Raw genomic sequence first — 18,635 nt, 5'->3', positions numbered from 1 at the left:
CACTACAAATAACTCAATTTCGTTTCTTTTTATGGCTGAGTAATATTCCATTGTATATATGTGCCACATCTTCTTTATCCATTCATCTGTTGATGGACACTAAGGTTGCTTCCATGTCCCGGCTATTGAAAATAGAGCTGCAATGAACATTTTGGTACATGACTCTTTTGAATTATGGTTTTCTCAGGGTATATGCCCAGTAGTGGAATTGCTGGGTCGAATGGTAGTTCTATTATTAGTTTTTTAGGAACCTCCATACTGTTCTCCATAGTGGCTGTATCAATTTACATTCCCACTAACAGTACAAGAGGGCTCCCTTTTCTCCACACCCTCTCCAGCATTTATTGTTTGTAGATTTTTTGAAGATGGCCATTCTGACCGGTGTGAGATGATATCTCATTGCAGTTTCGATTTGCATTTCTCTAATGATTAGTGATGTTGAGCATTCTTTCATGTGTCTGTTGGCAATCTATATATCTTCTTTGGAGAAATGTCTGTTTAGGTCTTCTGCCCATTTTTGGATTGGGTTGTTTGTTTTTTTGATATTGAGCTGCATGAGCTGCTTGTAAATTTTGGAGATTAAGCCTTTGTCAGTTGCTTCATTTGCAAATATTTTCTCCCATTCTGAGGGTTGTCTTTTTGTCTTGTTTGCGGTTCCTTTGCTGTGCAAAAGCTTTTAAGTTTCATTAGGTCCCATTTGTTTATTTATGTTTTTATTTCCATTTCTCTAGGAGGTGGGTCAAAAAGGATCTTGCTGTGATGTATGTCATAGAGTGTTCTGCCTATGTTTTCCTCTAAGAGTTTGATAGTGTCTGGCCTGACATTTAGGTCTTTAATCCATTTTGAGTTTATTTTTGTGTATGGTGTTAGGGAGTGTCCTAATTTCATTCCTTTGCATGTAGCTGTCCAGTTTTCCCAATACCACTTATTGAAGAGGCTGTCTTTTCTCCATTGTATATTCTTGCCTCCTTTATCAAAGATAAGGTGACCATATGTGCGTGGGTTTATCTCTGGGCTTTCTATCCTGTTCCATTGATCTATATTTCTGTTTTTGTGCCAGGACCATACTGTCTTGATTACTGTAGCTTTATAGTATAGTCTGAAGTAAGGGAGCCTTATTCCTCCAGCTCCGTTTTTCTTTCTCAAGATTGCTTTGGCTATTTGGGGTCTTTTGTGTTTCTATACAAATTGTGAAATTTTTTGTTCTAGTTCTGTGAAAACTGCCAGTGGTAGTTTGATAGGGATTGCATTGAATCTGTACATTGTTTTGGGTAGTAGAGTCATTTTCACAATGTTGATTCTTCCAATCCAAGAACATGGTATATCTCTCCATCTATTTGTATCATCTTTAATTTCTTTCATCAGTGTCTTATAATTTTCTGCATACAGGTCTTTTGTCTCCTTAGGTAGGTTTATTCCTAGATATTTTATTCTTTTTGTTGCAATGGTAAATGGGAGTGTTTTCTTCATTTCACTTTCAGATTTTTTCCAAAACTATGTTGAATAATAGTGGTGAGATTGGGCAACCTTGTCTTGTTCCTCATCTTAGTGGAAATGGTTTCAGTTTTTCACCATTGAGGATGGTGTTGGCTGTGGGTTTGTCATATATGACCTTTATTATATTGAGGAAAGTTCCCTCTCTGCCTACTTTCTCGAGGGTGTTTCTCATAAATAGGTGTTGAATTTTGTCGAAAGCTTTCTCTGCATCTATTGAGATGGTCATATGGTTTTTCTCCTTCAATTTGTTAATATGGTGTATCACATTGATTTGCGTATATTGAAAAATTCTTGCATTCCTGGGATAAACCCCACTTGATAATGGTGTATGATCCTTTTAATGTGCTGTTGGATTCTGTTTGCTAGTATTTTGTTGAGGATTTTTGCATCTATGTTCATCAGTTATTGGCTTCTAGTTTTCTTTTTTTGTGACATCTTTGTCAGGTTTTGATACAGGGTGATGGTGGCCTCATAGAATGAGTTTGGGAGTGTTCCTCCCTCTGCTATATTTTGGAAGAGTTTGAGAAGGATAGGTGTTAGCTGTTCTCTGAATGTTTGACAGATTTCACCTGTGAAGCCCTCTGGTCCTGGGCTTTTGTTTGTTGGAAGATTTTAATCACAGTTTCAATTTCAGTGTTTGTGATTGATCTGTTCATATTTTCTATTTTTCCTGGTTCAGTCTCGGAGGGTTGTGCATTTCTAAGAATTTGTCCATTTCTTGGAGGTTGTCCATTTTATTGGCATACATTTGCTTGTAGTAATCTCTCATGATTCTTTGTATTTCTGCAGTGTCAGTTGTTACAGTGTTTCATTTCTAATTCTATTGATTTGAGTCTTCTCCCTTTTTTTCTTGATGAGTCTAGCTACTGGTTTATCAATTTTGTTTATCTTCTCAAAGAACCAGCTTTTAGTTTTATTGATCTTTGCTCTCGTTTCCTTCATTTCTTTTTCATTTATTGCTGTTCTGATCTTTATGATTTCTTTCCTTCTGCTAACTTTGCGGTTTTTTGTTCTTCTTTCTCTAATTACTTTAGGTGTAACGTTAGGTTGTTTATTTGAGATGTTTCTTGTTCCTTGAGGTAGGATTGTATTGCTATAAACTTCCCTCTTAGAACTGCTTTTGCTGCATCCCATGGGTTTTGGTTCGTCATGTTTTCATTGTCATTTGTTTCTAGGTATTTTTTAATTTCTTCTTTGATTTCTTCAGTGATCTCTTGGTTATTAAGTAGTGCATAATTTAGCCTCCATGTGCTTGTATTTTTTACAAATTTTTTCCTATAATTGATATCTAGTCTCATAGGGTTGTGGTCGGAAAAGATACTTGATACAATTTCAATTTTCTTAAATTTACCAAGGCTTGATTTGTGACCCAAGGTATGATCTATCCTGGAGAATGTTCCATGAGCACTTGAGAAGAAAGTGTATTCTGTTGTTTTTGGATGGAATGTCCTATAAATATCAATTAAGTCCATCTTGTTTAATGTATCATTTAAATCTTGTGTTTCCTTATTTATTTTCATTTTGGATGATCTGTCCATTGGTGAAAATGGGGTGTTAAAGTCCCCTACTATGATTGTGTTACTGTCAATTTCCCCTTTAATGGCTGTTAGTCTTTGCCTTATGTATTGAGGTGCTCCTATGTTGGGTGCATAAATATTTACAATTGTTATATCTTCTTCTTGGATTGATCCCTTGATCATTATTAGTGTCTTTCTTTGTCTCTTGTAATAATCTTTATTTTAAAGTCTATTTTGTCTTATATGAGAATTGCTACTCCAGCTTTCTTTTGATTTCCATTTGCATGGAATATCTTTTTCCATCTCCTCACTTTCAGTCTGTATGTGTCCCTAGATCTGAAGTGGGTCTCTTGTAGACAGCATATATATGGGTCTTGTTTTTGTATCCATTCAGCCAGTGTATGTCTTTTGGTTGGAGCATTTAATCCATTTACATTTAAGGTAATTATCGATATGTATGTTCCTATTATCATTTTCTTAATTTTTGTTTGTTATTGTAGGTCTTTTCCTTCTCTTGTGTTTCCTGCCTAGAGAAGTTCCTTTAGCATTTGTTGTAAAGCTGGTTTGGTGGTGCTGAATTCTCTTAGCTTTTGCTTGTCTGTAAAGTTTTTAATTTCTCCGTCAAATCTGAATGAGATCCTTGCTGGGTAGAGTAATCTTGGTTGTAGGTTTTTCTCCTTCATCACTTTAAATATGTCCTGCCACCCTCTTCTGGCTTGCAGAGTTTCTGCTGAAAGATCAGCTGTTAACCTTATGGGGATTCCCTTGTGGTTATTTGTTGCTTTTCCCTTGCTGCTTTTAATATTTTTTCTTTGTATTTAATTTTTGATAGTTTGATTAATATGTGTCCTGGCATTTTTCTCCTTGGATTTATTCTTTTTTTTTTTTTTTTAATAAATTTATTTATTTATTTATTTTTGCTGTGTTGGGTCTTCGTTTCTGTGCGAGGGCTTTCTCTAGTTGCGGTGAGTGGGGGCCACTCTTCATCGCGGTGCGTGGGCCTCTCACTATCGCGGCCTCTCTTGTTGCGGAGCACAGGCTCCAGATGCGCAGGCTCAGTAGTTGTGGCTCACGGGCCCAGTTGCTCCGCGGCATGTGGGATCTTCCCAGACCAGGGCTCGAACCCGTGTCCCCTGCATTGGCAGGCAGACTCTCAACCACTGTGCCACCAGGGAAGCCTGGATTTATTCTTTATGGGACTCTCTGTGCTTCCTGGACTTGATTAACTATTTCCTTTCCCATATTAGGGAAGTTTTCAACTATCTCTTCAAATATTTTCTCAGTCCCTTTCTTTTTCTCTTCTTCTTCTGGGACCCCTATAGTTCAAATGTTGGTGCGTTTAATGTTGTCCCAGAGGTCTCTGAGACTGTCCTCAATTCTTTTCATTCCTTTTTCTTTATTCTGCTCTGCAGTAGTTATTTCCACTATTTTATCTTCCAGGTCACTTATCCGTTTTTCTGCCTCAGTTATTCTGCTATTGATCCCATCTAGAGAATTTTTAATTTCATTTATTGTGTTGTTCATCACTGTTTGTTTGCTCTTTAGTTCTTCTAGGTCCTTGTTAAACGTTTCTTGTATTTTCTCCATTCTATTTCCAAGATTTTGAATCATCTTTACTATCATTATTCTGAATTCTTTTTCTGGTAGACTGCTTATTTCCTCCTCATTTGTTAGGTCTGGTGGATTTTTGCCTTGCTCCTTCATCTGCTGTGTGTTTCTCTGTCTTCTCATTTTACTTAACTTACTATGTTTGGGTTCTCCTTTTCACAGGCACAGGTTCGTAGTTCCTGTTGTTTTTGGTGTCTGTTCCCAGTGGCTAAGGTTGGTTCAGTGGGTTGTGTAGGCTTCCTGGTGGTGGGGACTAGTGCCTGTGTTCTTGTGGATGAGGCTAGATCTTTTCTTTCTGGTGGGCAGGTCCATGTCTGGTGGTGTGTTATGGGGTGTCTGTGACCCCATTATGATTTTAGACAGCCTCTCTGCTAATGGATGGTGTTGTGTTCCTGTCTTGCTAGTTGTTTGGCATAGGGTGTCCAGCATTGTAGCTTGCTGGTCGTTGAGTGGAGCTGGATCTTGGCATTGAGATGGTGATCTGTGGGAAATTTTTGCCATTGGATATTATGTGGAGTTGGAAGGTCTCTTGTGGACCATTGTCCTGAACTTGGCTCTCCCACCTCAGAGGCACAGCCCTGACGCCTGGGTGGTTGTAGGTAGGAGGTCTCAGTTCCTTGCCACATGGATCTCTCCTTAGGGCTGCTTTAGTGTCCTCATGACATGGCTGCTGGCTTAACCCAGGATGAGTGATCCGGCCTGTGGTCCCCAGGATTGTCGCGGCTTTGGCTGCTGGGACCCCTCCAGAGCTGGCAGCCTCAGTGAGGCCGCCCTCCCCTCGGGCTCCAGGGCAGTTCAGTGATGGCGGAGGGAAGAGACCCTGAGCCAGGAGTTCCAGCTCTGAGGAAATGCGGGCTCCATTCTGTTGGCTCAGCTTTTAAATCTCACTTATGTAGACTAAACTTAGTAATATCCTGAATTGAAGCTCCCATGTCTTTTTTTTGAAGCTAGGTCTTGTGGACGAGTATAGATTTATCTCTAGTTTACTCACCTTAAGTAGTACCAAAATATAACATCTAAACTTAAATATAGTAAGTATGACTCTCAATTTCTTTTTTTCCAAGGAAAGATGTCACAATATTATTTTGGAAATTTCATATACAGTATGTGAAAAAGCCTACCAAATGTTTGCTGTGTAGCAATTCCATCAATGTCATTGATACTTTCCTCCTGGGGGTGGGGGCGTTCATTCATAGTGAATTGCTCTCAATTTCAAGGTCTAAGGAAAAGGCCATTTTCTTAGAATGTAAATCATGTTATAGTCAAGCTATCATTATTAAAACAATTTGTTGGAACAGCTGAAATTTTGTATTAATTTAAAAATATATATTAAAGCACTATATTTTTACCTTCTTAATAATAGTGGAGGTGAAGATGGTTTATATACTACAGGATCTTATTGAAGGAGCAACTGGGATTTATTTATTAGTGGATTGTAAAAAGAAATATCCTCACTCACGTTTTTGGAAACTAGAAATCAGTCCTGAATTCTAAATGAAAATGTTAAGTATGATATTTATTAGAATATTTTTAAACTTTGAAACTATGCAGAGTCTATTTAACTTTCTTGTTACACATATGGAGTACTGAGAAAACAAGCAAAACTTATGACTATATTCATGAACTTTAACTTGTGATTAATAATAAAACAGTGTTTTAATATATAAAATATTCATGTATTAAAGTAAAATAAACTTAGTTATGCAGATAACTAAATCAGTTTCACTGGCATTAGTAACATGTTTTGAAGTAATATTAAAGACAAAACTTTTACGTTTAAGCCAAAAAATCATAAAATGTCATAAGTTATTTTTTACTATAAACATTTTGACATCACACTATTATACTAGAAGTCCTTTTTCTGTTTCTCATTTCCCTTCCTTTCCTAGTCTGAACATTTCTTTTCCTATTTTTCATTATTTCTATGTAAGAAACTTGCAGACTATTCATTCTGAGCAGATATTACCTAACAAGAAAAATGTCATGAATCACATGCCTGATGACCTTATGCTGAAACCTCTTTTGCATTACTGTCCTCTGAGGGAGGACAAATTCAAGCATCTTAACTAGATTTATAGATTTCTGTTGATTCACTGCAGGAATGTTTTAGAATGTCTCAGAGTGCAGTGGTTTTGTGATAACCAGTGGAAGAAGTTATGGCCTGTCACAATTTGTACTTTAAATAAATTCCAATTACTCTTGTAGTGTGTGTAGCAAGAGCAGATGTTTTGATACTTGATTGTACTATGAAAGAGTACAGGAATGTGCACTTCTTCTCTAGATGGGAGCATCAATTTTTTTCCAGTCTCTGGAACCCTTGAAAGAATGTGGCAAGAAGCCCTGGTGACCATAAGTTCATTCTCTTAAGTCTGTGAGTCTGTGAGTCTATTTTGTAAATAAGTTCACTTGTATCATTTTTTAAAGATTCTGCATATAAGTGATATCATATAATATTTGAATTTATGGTTACCAGTGGGGAAAGGTGGGGGGGAGAGATAGATTAGGATTTTGGGATTGACATATACACACTGCTATATTTAAAATAGATAACCAACAAGGACCTACTGTAAAGCACAGGGAACTCTGCTCAATATTCTGTAATAATCTAAATGGGAAAAGAATTTGAAAAAGGATAGATACATGTATACTATAACTGAATCACTTGGCTGTACACCTGAAACTAACACAACATTGTTAATCAACTATACACCAAAAAAAAAAAAAAAAAAAGCCCTGATGTTTACACCCCATGTGTTGGGGTGGGTACAAAGAAGACACTGTTGGACACTTGAAGGGCTTATCGTCTACTCGGAGAATGCGCTAGGTTATTTTGTTGACTAGAAATAGAGATTCATGAAGCTTACTTCAAACAGTAAAATTGTGGTTATTCTACATGAGAATGAGGATGAGAGTTGTTTAATAGGAACCCAGAAATAAGCTAGATATCATAGAAACTAGAAAGTAGTTTAGGATCTTGGAAAATCCAGTTAAGCTTTAGCCCTCATCAGTAGGAGATCCTCTATCTGGTGCTACTGAAATAGACACTTTTCCTTGTTTCTGCTTTTACTGTAATCATTTGCTTCACTTTCTTTTATGAACATCTTTTACCTACTTCAGTTTCAACCTACTTTAACATAAACATAAACATAATCATATTTTTACTTGCAACCCCTGAAGCTTCATGACCACCCCTACTGTGTATATTTTCAGCTCTTGCTCCTGCTACCAACTCTTCAGCTCCTACAGGTCATGTTTACATTCCTAAGAGAGGAATTTGAATAAATTCTCTAATTCCTTTTATGCGTATTTGGTTAGAGTTTTAATGCTGGCCAACCTAAATAGATTTGCTTTTCTTTGGTTAGTTGCTATTCACTGGTCCACTTCCTAAGTAGGAGGATCATGTATTACGGAATGTGGCCTCCTAGAGGTAATGAAATACTTGAAGTTCCTCCCTTATCCTGCCTTGAATCTTTATGCACATGGAAAATTTTCTTAGAAAACAACTGTGGAAGTGGAAGGCATTATGGTTAAACTGTTCAGTATAGGAGGAAATACATAATGATAATTGTGTTTGCTATGTAAGTTAGGTGACCAAAAATAAAAATTTTGACCAATGAAACTGAATTAATGGCTTCAAGGATCCAGAACCCCATCAAAGACAACAAAATAAAGAGATCAATGGCTTAGAAAAATAAATTTTAGAAGTGAAAAGGACCTTAATAATTATCGTGGCAAATTACCCAATACAAGAAGACTGAAATACAGATTGAGGTAGATATTAGAATGTAAGTCTACTGACTCTAAGCCCATTGCTCTTTTCACTCTGTCCCACTGCCTACTCATGCAAATGTATGAAAAGAAAAAAAAAGCATTTGCAACATAACAGTTTCCAAAGGAAACTTTATGCCTTGTTTCATATTTCAAAGTCTTTCACATTATATATCTCTTTCTGGGGGACTCCATTTATGGTAAGACCAAAAGGGAAAAAAAGGGCAAAGGACTAAAATTTCTCATTTGATGAGTAATAACCACAAATTAGTATATTTATTATTACAATTCATCCTTGAGAATACAAGTTTTTAAATTAAATCAGAAATGAAATTTTTTGCTTTGGTTCAAGATGATTGATTGCTTGCATTTAACACTTTTCTTTCCTAAGAAATCATAAAAATGATAAAAAATATTTTAGAAGACATACAAACCTACAAAAAAAAATGTACATGGGAGCTGACAGATGAACTAGTGCCAAGAAAGCCAAAGCTTAGAATATGTTCAGGTATATATCTGCTGATCTGCTTAGTAGAATCTCAGAAGAGCTCTGATTACTGGAGAGGCAATACTGTGGAGGTGGAAAACAGGGAGATTAAACTCTGTATGAAGAACAGTCATCCTCCCAACTCTCTTTCTAGTAAATGAGGGACAAACCATTTTCATTTTGTGTATGTTGGATTCTATCAACACAAAGTATGGTCTGGTGCCCCTCATGCTCATGTTCAAGTGGGGACAGCCATCTACAAGCCCCTTCTCCACAGACAGGGTTTGCAATGAACATTTCCAGTTATTCATGTTTAAATTTATACATATTGGAATATAATACGAATATGAGTGAGCCTAAAAACAGTGAGAAGAAATATTAGAACTAGAGAACTAATCACAGGAGACATGAAACCTGCATTCTATTGCATGTTTTTCCTCCATGAACCCTGCAAGGCATTCAAGGCAGAGAATTGGAGAATCCTAAGAAGTGTCTCTCATGGTGAAAAACTGGATGGGGATGAGTGCCACTGAGAAAGAGGAATTAAACTCCATCAGGACACTTTCCCTCTATCTTCTCTTTGGAACAGGAGCCTTAATCTGTGGGGAGAGGGGAAATAAACACTTTTGCTTGTAGAACACTAGTGAAAACAGATTGCAGCTGGAGAAGAGAACCAGAAAAATCGATCCCTAGTTGAGGGGAAGGGAAGTACTTGAATTACCAAGAGGGCTAAATGTGAGTTGAAGGTTATGGTATTTGGATATGGATAAGATTTTTTAAAAAATCAGTTGCCAAAAATTTCAGGAGAAACAGGATATTTGCATAGTCTCAAGGTATCTCCACTAAATATTATTATTTGTCAAGGGATAAAAGTAACTTTTTAATGAAAAAAACATGGCAAACATCACCTAAACCAAATGACCAAAATTGACACTGTTAGTAATAATGTGTATCTACATCATGTACTCCCTGAAATTGTGCACTGAAAAGAGACTATCACCTCTATTATATTCATCTCAAAAATCCATAACGTCATTCTAATTATAAAGATATGTCAGACAAACTTAAAATTGAGGAACTGTCTACAAAATGTCTGGCAATTACTCATAAAATGTGTCAAAGACATGAAAGACAAGGAAAATCTCAGGAACTATTACAGATTAGAGAATTATGACAATCAAAGGCTACTCAGGATCCTAGATTGGATCCTGGAACAGAAAAAGGACACTTTTGGGAAAACTGGTGAAACTCAAAGTTTCCAGTTTGGTAAATAGTATTGACCAATGTTTATTTCTTAATATTGATTGTTGTACAATGCTAACATTAGGAGATTCTAGGTGAAGAATATAAAGGAACTCTCTACTATTTTTACAACTCTTCTCTAAATTTAAAATAACTATTTAAAATAAAAAATATTTCAAAATTAGAAGCTAATTGTATGTATAATTTTTATACCTCAAAAGAGATGACAAAAATGTTAGAATTTGAAAAGGACTCTAAGGTATCTAGGAAATAATGAGATGAGTCAAAACATTGGACTTATAGAGTAGGAAATGTCATTCTAGCACTCTTGGATAGTGAGACAACTTAGGTCCTTATCAATTATCAATCTCTACCTGACCCTTACAGGTGTCCTCAGCTTATATAATGTGAAGTCAAGAGATGTTGGCTATGGTTTGTGAGTTAAGAAATGTAGTTTTAAATATATTGTTTGAATTTGCATAGCTGACCGATCAGAATAGTGATTAAACAATATTAGCAGAAGGAGTAGATGAGGAGGTGTAAGGGAACTCATCCTTATCTACCATATTAGGAAGTCAATAGCTAATATATAAAGTCGATAGCACAGTAAAATTTAGATGCAGCAACATTATTTGGAGAAGAGAATTTAGTCATCCAAAGAACTAAAACAGAAAAAGAAAAGTGTGAAAAAATTGATAGAGGGCATGGGTTGATTATCAAGGAAAGGGGAAGTTTGAGACAGGGGCTTATAGTTCTTCATTGTAAACCTTTCTATCACCTTTAATCACACATTTGTATATATTACTTTTCTTTGGACTGAATTGTCAATGTAGCCAATAATCTGTTACAGCCATAAAACTATGACCAAAATAAATATGTGTGTATTATTTTTTCTTTTCTTTCTTTTATATGTTTATGTACATACACACATATATGAAAGAGAATCTTATACATTCCATATTATAAATGAGCAAATGTAAAACTAAATCACTGAGAATGATTTCTAGCAGTAGATTCAGAAATTCAAGTGGCAGCTGTCTTCAAGTTAATTATTTAAGCAATGCCACTTTTTCTAAGCTGTCTAGGAAACAAATTGGTAGCACTTTTTCTTAAACTGAAAATCACCCAGCTCCCATGTCTAGAGCTTATTTGAACACAACTAACATGTTTATTTATTTAAAAGTCCCTTGAAAATCACTTGTTTTATTGAAAACCTTTAAGTTTATAATTGAAAAATAATCCAAATGAGTGATTGTTTTAGGAGTAGATATTTAGTGAGTAAATGTTTGAGATAATCTGTCCAGAAAATTGATAGTATGATTCTCTAGGTATACTGTAAATGCATATCAAATATCTTAAGACAATATTGAGTGGACTGAATGTTTTGAAGAAGTTAACTTACATTCTAGTATTGGATAATTGAATAAAAAGAAGTTTACGTAATTGTTTTCCTAAATAGGTTCGGGTCAAATGCTTTTTCACACATCCCATTCCTTGGTGGCTCAGCAAATGAAGTTCTTAGGAAAGAAGTCATTGATGTTCAGAACTTAACCTGCATTTTACTTGACAGGATTTCACTGTGGACAGAAGATCCTGACAAATATTTTAGCTAACAGTAAGAAAAAAAAGAGTTTAGTACTAAAACCACATCTCATCTAACTCCTTAGTGTAATATGGCTGCCCATAATCAAGCATTAAAGGGATCTGCATAATTTTACTGACTCTGCTCCAACCTGAGACCCAGCTGCTGCTGTTTATGATATTTTTTCAGAGGGACTCTTGCCCAGCTGTCCACATTTTCCTGGCTATCAGACCATTTACTAGGCTTCTGGTAGGAACCTTCTATTCCCTTACTCTGATGATCTGTTCTGGACGTACACCTCAGGTGTTGGCCCTCAGTAATCCTTCTCAGAAATGATCTGATAAATCCCATTCTGGCTTCACCCATCACTGTGTGGGTCAAAGACCTTTTCCTTCCACCAGCCTCCCAACTGGGAAGGAAAATGGCAACATTGTGTATGGGCTGGAAGCATTTGTGGCTGTGCGTGACCACTCCCAACCACACACACACTTCTGGCCCCACTTTTTACCTTTCTCTTTTTTCAAAGAGGAATGATAGCATAAGCACTGGAGCCAGATTTCTTTCAAATCCCAAATCCACTATTACTAGCCATGTCCCTTTAAATGCACATGTGCCTTTAGAAGTTTCTCCTTTCCAAGTTTCAGTTCCTCATCTATAAAGTGTGAATAATAATTGCATTTCTTCCTAAGATTCTTGATATGAATGAAATTTTTCATGTAGTGTGCTTGATGACATGGCTGGTACTACATGAATGCTAGTTATTATTATTTTACCTTTTCTTCTTCTTCTCTGCTAACAAAAATACTTAGTAGCATGTGATGTGAGGGCAATTGATAAATAAGTCAAGAGGGAATACTCACAATCTAAACCTGAAAACTGAGTTCAAAATAACTAACTAGAATTGAAGAGGTTGCTGGCCTACTCTAAAATTAAGAAAACAAAGGGATTTTACCTTTGAGGTAGTCTATGCTGCTTAACTCTATATGAGAATGCATATTTTTAGATGCAACTTGCAAAATATCTATTATAATATGGATTATCATTTTTGATACTGTCATCTGGCAGAACCTGTGAGGAGAGAGGTAGTAATATTGCCTTGTACTTGAAGATAAAAGCAGGAGATTATAGATTCTGTTCTGCTTCTTGAGACAGACAGATTTCCTTCCTATATGTTTTGAGAAAGTCCTTCTCAGTAAAGTTCAGTCCCTCATCTGCCATTGATCCAGAATAAACTGCTAACTAGCATTCAATACTTAAATTGTTTTCTGAAAACTATGATTATGTTGAAGCCAACTTTGGTAGTGTTTTCTTTTTCTCCAAGTGATTTTTATCAAAATGTGCTTTCAATATTCACGTTGATGGCAACTAAAATGCTGTCACAGTGTTCCTAAGATGCTGTTAATGCAATTTTATAGTAAATAACATTATAATGTCAATGTATAACCAAGAAGGTGACACGATGTCAAGGATATGCTCTGCATGGCTATATCATAAATTCAATGGAAAATGCATATTGATGCAGACATTAAGATGTCAAAATTGAGTCATGCATATGTTATATTACTGAGAAAAAAGAAATTAAGTCAGAAAACTTGGTAAAAATTATGTAAATTCTACTGAATAAAGGTAATTTCAAGTTATGGCAGTCAAGGTGCCTTCAGATTATATGGTGCTATCACATTTCCTGTGACAACTCTAGGGGATTTCCCCACTCCATTGACAATGCCTCATGTCCTTGGACTTGTGTTGGGGGGGTGGGTTATGGAAGTAATTCACAAGTTCTTCCACCATGATCTGCTGGTAGTACTAGGGAACTTCTACTTTCATGAAGGGGGTAGTTAACATGCTTTAATTCCAAGGCCTACTCCTGTGATGACTTTCTTACTCGCAGCTTGCAATACTCAATTCAGGAAATGTTTTAGTATTGGAAGAATGGAATTGAGATCTTGGAACTACTGAGGGCTTCAGTAGGTGGAGAAGAATGGCATCTGTGTATACTCAGCTGAGTTCTGGATTTCTTCTATTATAAATTTATTCATTTGGATTAAGATTTTAAAATGTCTTTGCTACTAGGAAGAGAAACACATCAGACCTTGTCCATGTTTACTAAAATGTTTTTCAAAGTATGGTCAATGAACAGGATGACATTTGAATTCCCTGGGATATTTGAGGAAAAAACAAATTTCTTCCTGGATTTTCTCTCAGCTGTCCGGAGTCAGAACACCTGGGTATTAATTTTTTCCCCACCATTTAAGTGTATTCTGAAAAGGTCTAGCCAACAAAAGGCATACCTTTCTTCTGGGCTAAGAGAAACCTGGTCATTAATCATCCTGATTCCTGGTCTGGCACTTATTTCTTTGCCTGGTTTTCAGAGTACTATGTCTGTCTTGGGAAGTGTCTGCCACTCAGTATTTTTTCAAAGATCCTTTGGAAAGGGCGTTAAATAGATAAAGATCTTTGTTTTTCCTTTTCACCTGCTCATTCATTCTCTTGCCCAGATAGACTGGGAAGCAGTACCCCTCACAGCTTGCATACATTTTGTATTTCATTCTTATAATTAAGAAACATGGCTATATAATTTATTGTCCCAAATGAAGCACTCCTGAGAGAGAAAGGGAGTACTTTTAATTATAATGCTGAGTGATAGGAGAAAATCAAGACTCTCCCAGACAAACTAGCTTATAGTCATCTTAACTCTACTTGCTTAAAACAGTAATACCAATTAAACTTTACCAATCAATTCTAAGTTACCAATTACAGCCTTTTAATCAATTTTTCTGACAGAGAATTATAACTTAATGCCTCTTAATCTATGAGGCTAATTATAGTTCTCCTGGTGTCCTCTATTTCTTCCTCAATCTTTCCCCTACCTTCCACTCTCTTAAGCCTGTGCTTTTCTACATAAGGTCCTTGGCCAGAAGCATCAGCAGGATCTGAGAACTAGTTGAACATTCTTGGCTCTGCCTCTGATCTACTGATTCAGAACTTGGGGATGTGGTCCAGTAATCAATATTAACAAGCCCTCCAAGTGATTCTGATGCACACTAAGGTTTGAGAATTATTACCTTAAGCTACTACTGTTAAAATTCTTTTCCTTCTATTCAATTCTCCCCCAACTCTTTTTCCCTCTCTTCCCTTCTGCATGATTGAACTTGTGATGTTATTAATTCTGTTCTTCTACTTTCACTGGTGAAGTTGAAAGGGTGGGAGAACTAAGGGGTCTAATTTTTAAATTGAATCTGTTTTTGTTGATTTATTAAACAATTTTGAGTGTTTAGTATGTGCTAGGCATTGAGGATATGAATGAAAATCAGATTCAAATTCTGCTCTCAGAGCTGTGAGGTGTCTGGTAGAGATATAGAAATGTAAACTAAAATTACAAGAAGGAAATTGCTACAGAGCTGAGTATTGTGGCACCAAGGTTTCTTTACAGAGGAATATCTTCGAATTCACATAGAAGTTCACCTGCATCTTTCTGGAACAGGGAGCTGGAGCACCTTCGAACCTCTAGGCTCCCCATCCACCTTCCCCCATGAGGCTACCTGGTCTTTCATCTCTATTTCTGTGAGTGTGTTCCTTCCTCCTCTCTCACTACCTTATTTGGATTTCTTCACTTGCATAAGTTCCTTCATTATCATCTCTGAGCACCGGGGCTTTCCCATCTGTGGTTTCTCTTTATGATTTTCAACTGACATTTTTAATAAACCAAAAGAAAGAGAATGGATTCATTCACCCCATTTTTTTTTTCTTTTTGAGGAATAACCCTCAAGTCATCAGTCAATGGCCAGCCTATGGTTTGTTTCCACTTGAACCATGGTTGGTTTTTAACCTGAATGGGAAGCTGGATTGGCAAACAACTTAAGTGTTACTCAATTTGCTCTCTTCAGTTAAAGACTGTACTTACCTTGATCCATAATGCTAGAAATATATTCCCTGTAGAAATTAGTTTCAAGATAATTTTTATGTAAATTTTCTCCTTCATGGTCATGCAAAATATATTTGTTTTATTGTTCTAGTATATTCTCATAATATTGTTCTTATATTTAACTATCACTTTTGCATATTTCATGTAAAATTTCTTTTGATTTTAAAAACACTTTCTCTAACTTAAAAAAAGTATATATTTATTTTTAAAAGAGAAGTTGCTGAATTTGGATCTGTTTGGATTTTAATAGGTTTTGCTAACATTAATAGGGCACAAAAGTTCATATCAAATAACTCTGGATATTGCAAATTCAAAATTAATATTGTTTTATGTGAAAGACCACAATTTGCTCCCTGAAGATTTTCCATTATTTCACTTAACTCTTACAGTTCATCTTGTACTATATCTAAATGAACTCTAATTCCTTTACCAGCACTTAGTCAACATTCCTATCATACGTCTGAAAGTTGTTGTAAGGTCAAATTTGATATATGTTTACTCAAGGTTTTTCATCTTTGAGCAGATCCATAAAATACTGTGTTATCTTTTAATTGCTCTGATGAATGTCAGAGCTGTAGCTACCATTAAGATGGCACCATTATAGATCTCACCTATCAGCTGTCATGTATGGCATAAAAATGCCTCTAAATTTTTGGGAAAATTCTTGCTTTTATACCTTTCCCTTTACCAATAAAACTAAGCCATTATCCAAATGGCTAAAATTAAAAAGACTCACAATACTAATTGTTGACAAGGATGTGGAATAGTCAGAAGGCTCATCTGCATTCAGTATCCATCTAGTCTGAAAAATAAAAACATCTAACAATGTTGTGATAGTTTCAGTGTTACATTCATGCATGTTCCTCTAGACTTACATTTATACAACTTAAAATAGTAATACTGTTTAATTTTGCAAAAATTCTCCAGCTGCCATATGAAAGCGTTGCACTCATTGCCCTAATTTGTGAATATCTCTGGAAACTCATTTTAGAACAAATGAGAACCGTAAGTGGTTCAAATTTGCCACTCCAAGATGTGCCTCTTTGGCATACCTTGAAAACAATCAAGGTCCAATAAACTCAGGAAGAACCTTTGAACTTTTGTCTAACTGCCTAAAATAATTTAGAGTGTCTGTTCCCAGAATAGAACTATCACCATTGATACCTGCAAAGTATGGGCTATTCTATGTGCATATTGTGGTGGGGAAACTCAGCAGGGCCTAGAGATCTGAGTCCCCTGTGTCCCATTGTCTCTGCAGGGCCCAGCAAACATTTGCTTTTCCATCTCTAAGTGAATTGCTTTCACCTCCTTTGAAGTCCCAAATGACCCAAACCCCCAACATACTCTTTTGCCTTTAGCTGAAGATGGTACTTAAGGTGAGGGCTTAGGCTATTTTGGTGAGTTAGTTTTCCTGGTTCTCTCCCATGTATATATAATTTTAAAACTTTTGTTTGATTTTCTCCTGTTAATCTGCCTCATGTCAGTTTAATTCTTAGACCAGCCCAAAGAACTTAGAAGGGTAGAGAAAATTTATTCCACCCCAACAGAAGCAAGAAAATGGGTACTTGACATTAACTGGAAATATTAGTTACGCAAGAATCATTTCATTCACACTTTCTGTGAGGAAGGATTTGACAAGTTAACTAATTTGTCCTTCCTCTTTCCTAAGTGTTCTACCACTCAAATTTTCCCCACTATTCAAATTAGTTTCTGATACCTATGTCAGCAGTAGCACAATCCTTAAACTTTTATGGTGTTTGAACTCAGTTGCCTTTGTCTTGAAGATACAGATCAAGTGATGTGGAGGAGAATTTTCTTGAGACTTGGACAGTGTTTGTCATGAGAACAGAATTATTGTTCCTCTAAACCAACCTGAACCCTGGAGCCTGAGTGATTGAGAATTATACATAATCATTGTCTAATGTTCGTTCTAGTATAAGAACAGTTTATGCTAAATATTTTAAATGGCAGCTAAAATTCCACTGTAAAACATTCCATGGCAATATCCAGAAACTTTGTTTATATGTAAGCTTGATTATACTTTAGAGTGTATTGAGTGTTGCGTGAAAGAAACAGCCTGCCACCTGGAGCTTTGAGTAGTTAGAAAACAAAAACAAAACCTAGGCATAGTATGAAAAAGCACTTAGAACTGAACTTGCCACATAGTTGTTGCTCAATATCTTTTAAATTAGTCCAAATCTGAAACAGCAATTTTTTTAACTTTTTATTTTATATTGGAGTATAGCTGACTAACAATGTTGTGCTAGTTTCAGGTGTACAGCAAAATGATTCAGTTATACATATACATGTATCTATTCTTTTTCAAATTCTTTTCCCTTTTAGGTTGTTACATAATATTGAGCAGGGTTCCCTGTGCTATACAGTAGGTCCTTGTTGGTTATACATTTTAAACATAGCAGTGTGTACATGTCAATCCTAAACTCCCTAACTATCCCTTCCCCCCACCTTTCCTCCCTGGTAACCATAAGTTCTTTCTCTAAGTCTGTGAGTATGTTTCTGTTTTGTAAATAAGTTCATTTATATCATTTCTTTTTGGATTCCACATATAAGCGATATCATATGATATTTCTCTTTGTCTGACTTACTTCACTCAGTATGACAATCTCTAGGTCCTTCCATGTTGCTGCAAATGGCATTATTTCATTCTTTCTAATGGTTGAGTAATATTCCATTGTATATATGTACCACATCTTCTTTATCCATTCCTCTGTCGATGGACATTTAGGTTGAAACAGCAACTTTTGTATAGTAATACTTCTAATTTGGGCCTATGTTGAATCAGCTCATTGTTCCGCAATATTGAGGCAAACAGATGATTCTCCAGCTCAAGGAATGTAAAAGCAAAACAAAAACAAAGAAATATCTGTAGCATCCATAAATATAGCATCCTCAGTCCTATATTCTAGGGATAATTTTCCAAATAGATTAGAATTGTCAATGGGCAAAAATTACTAAATTGTTCGCAAATTTAGTTTTCTTAATACTATG

The sequence above is a fragment of the Balaenoptera musculus genome, chromosome 9 (assembly GCF_009873245.2).
Source record: "Balaenoptera musculus isolate JJ_BM4_2016_0621 chromosome 9, mBalMus1.pri.v3, whole genome shotgun sequence".
Taxonomy (NCBI): domain Eukaryota; kingdom Metazoa; phylum Chordata; class Mammalia; order Artiodactyla; family Balaenopteridae; genus Balaenoptera; species Balaenoptera musculus.
The sequence above is the reverse complement of the archived record's forward strand: the minus strand, read 5'-3'. Positions refer to the sequence as shown.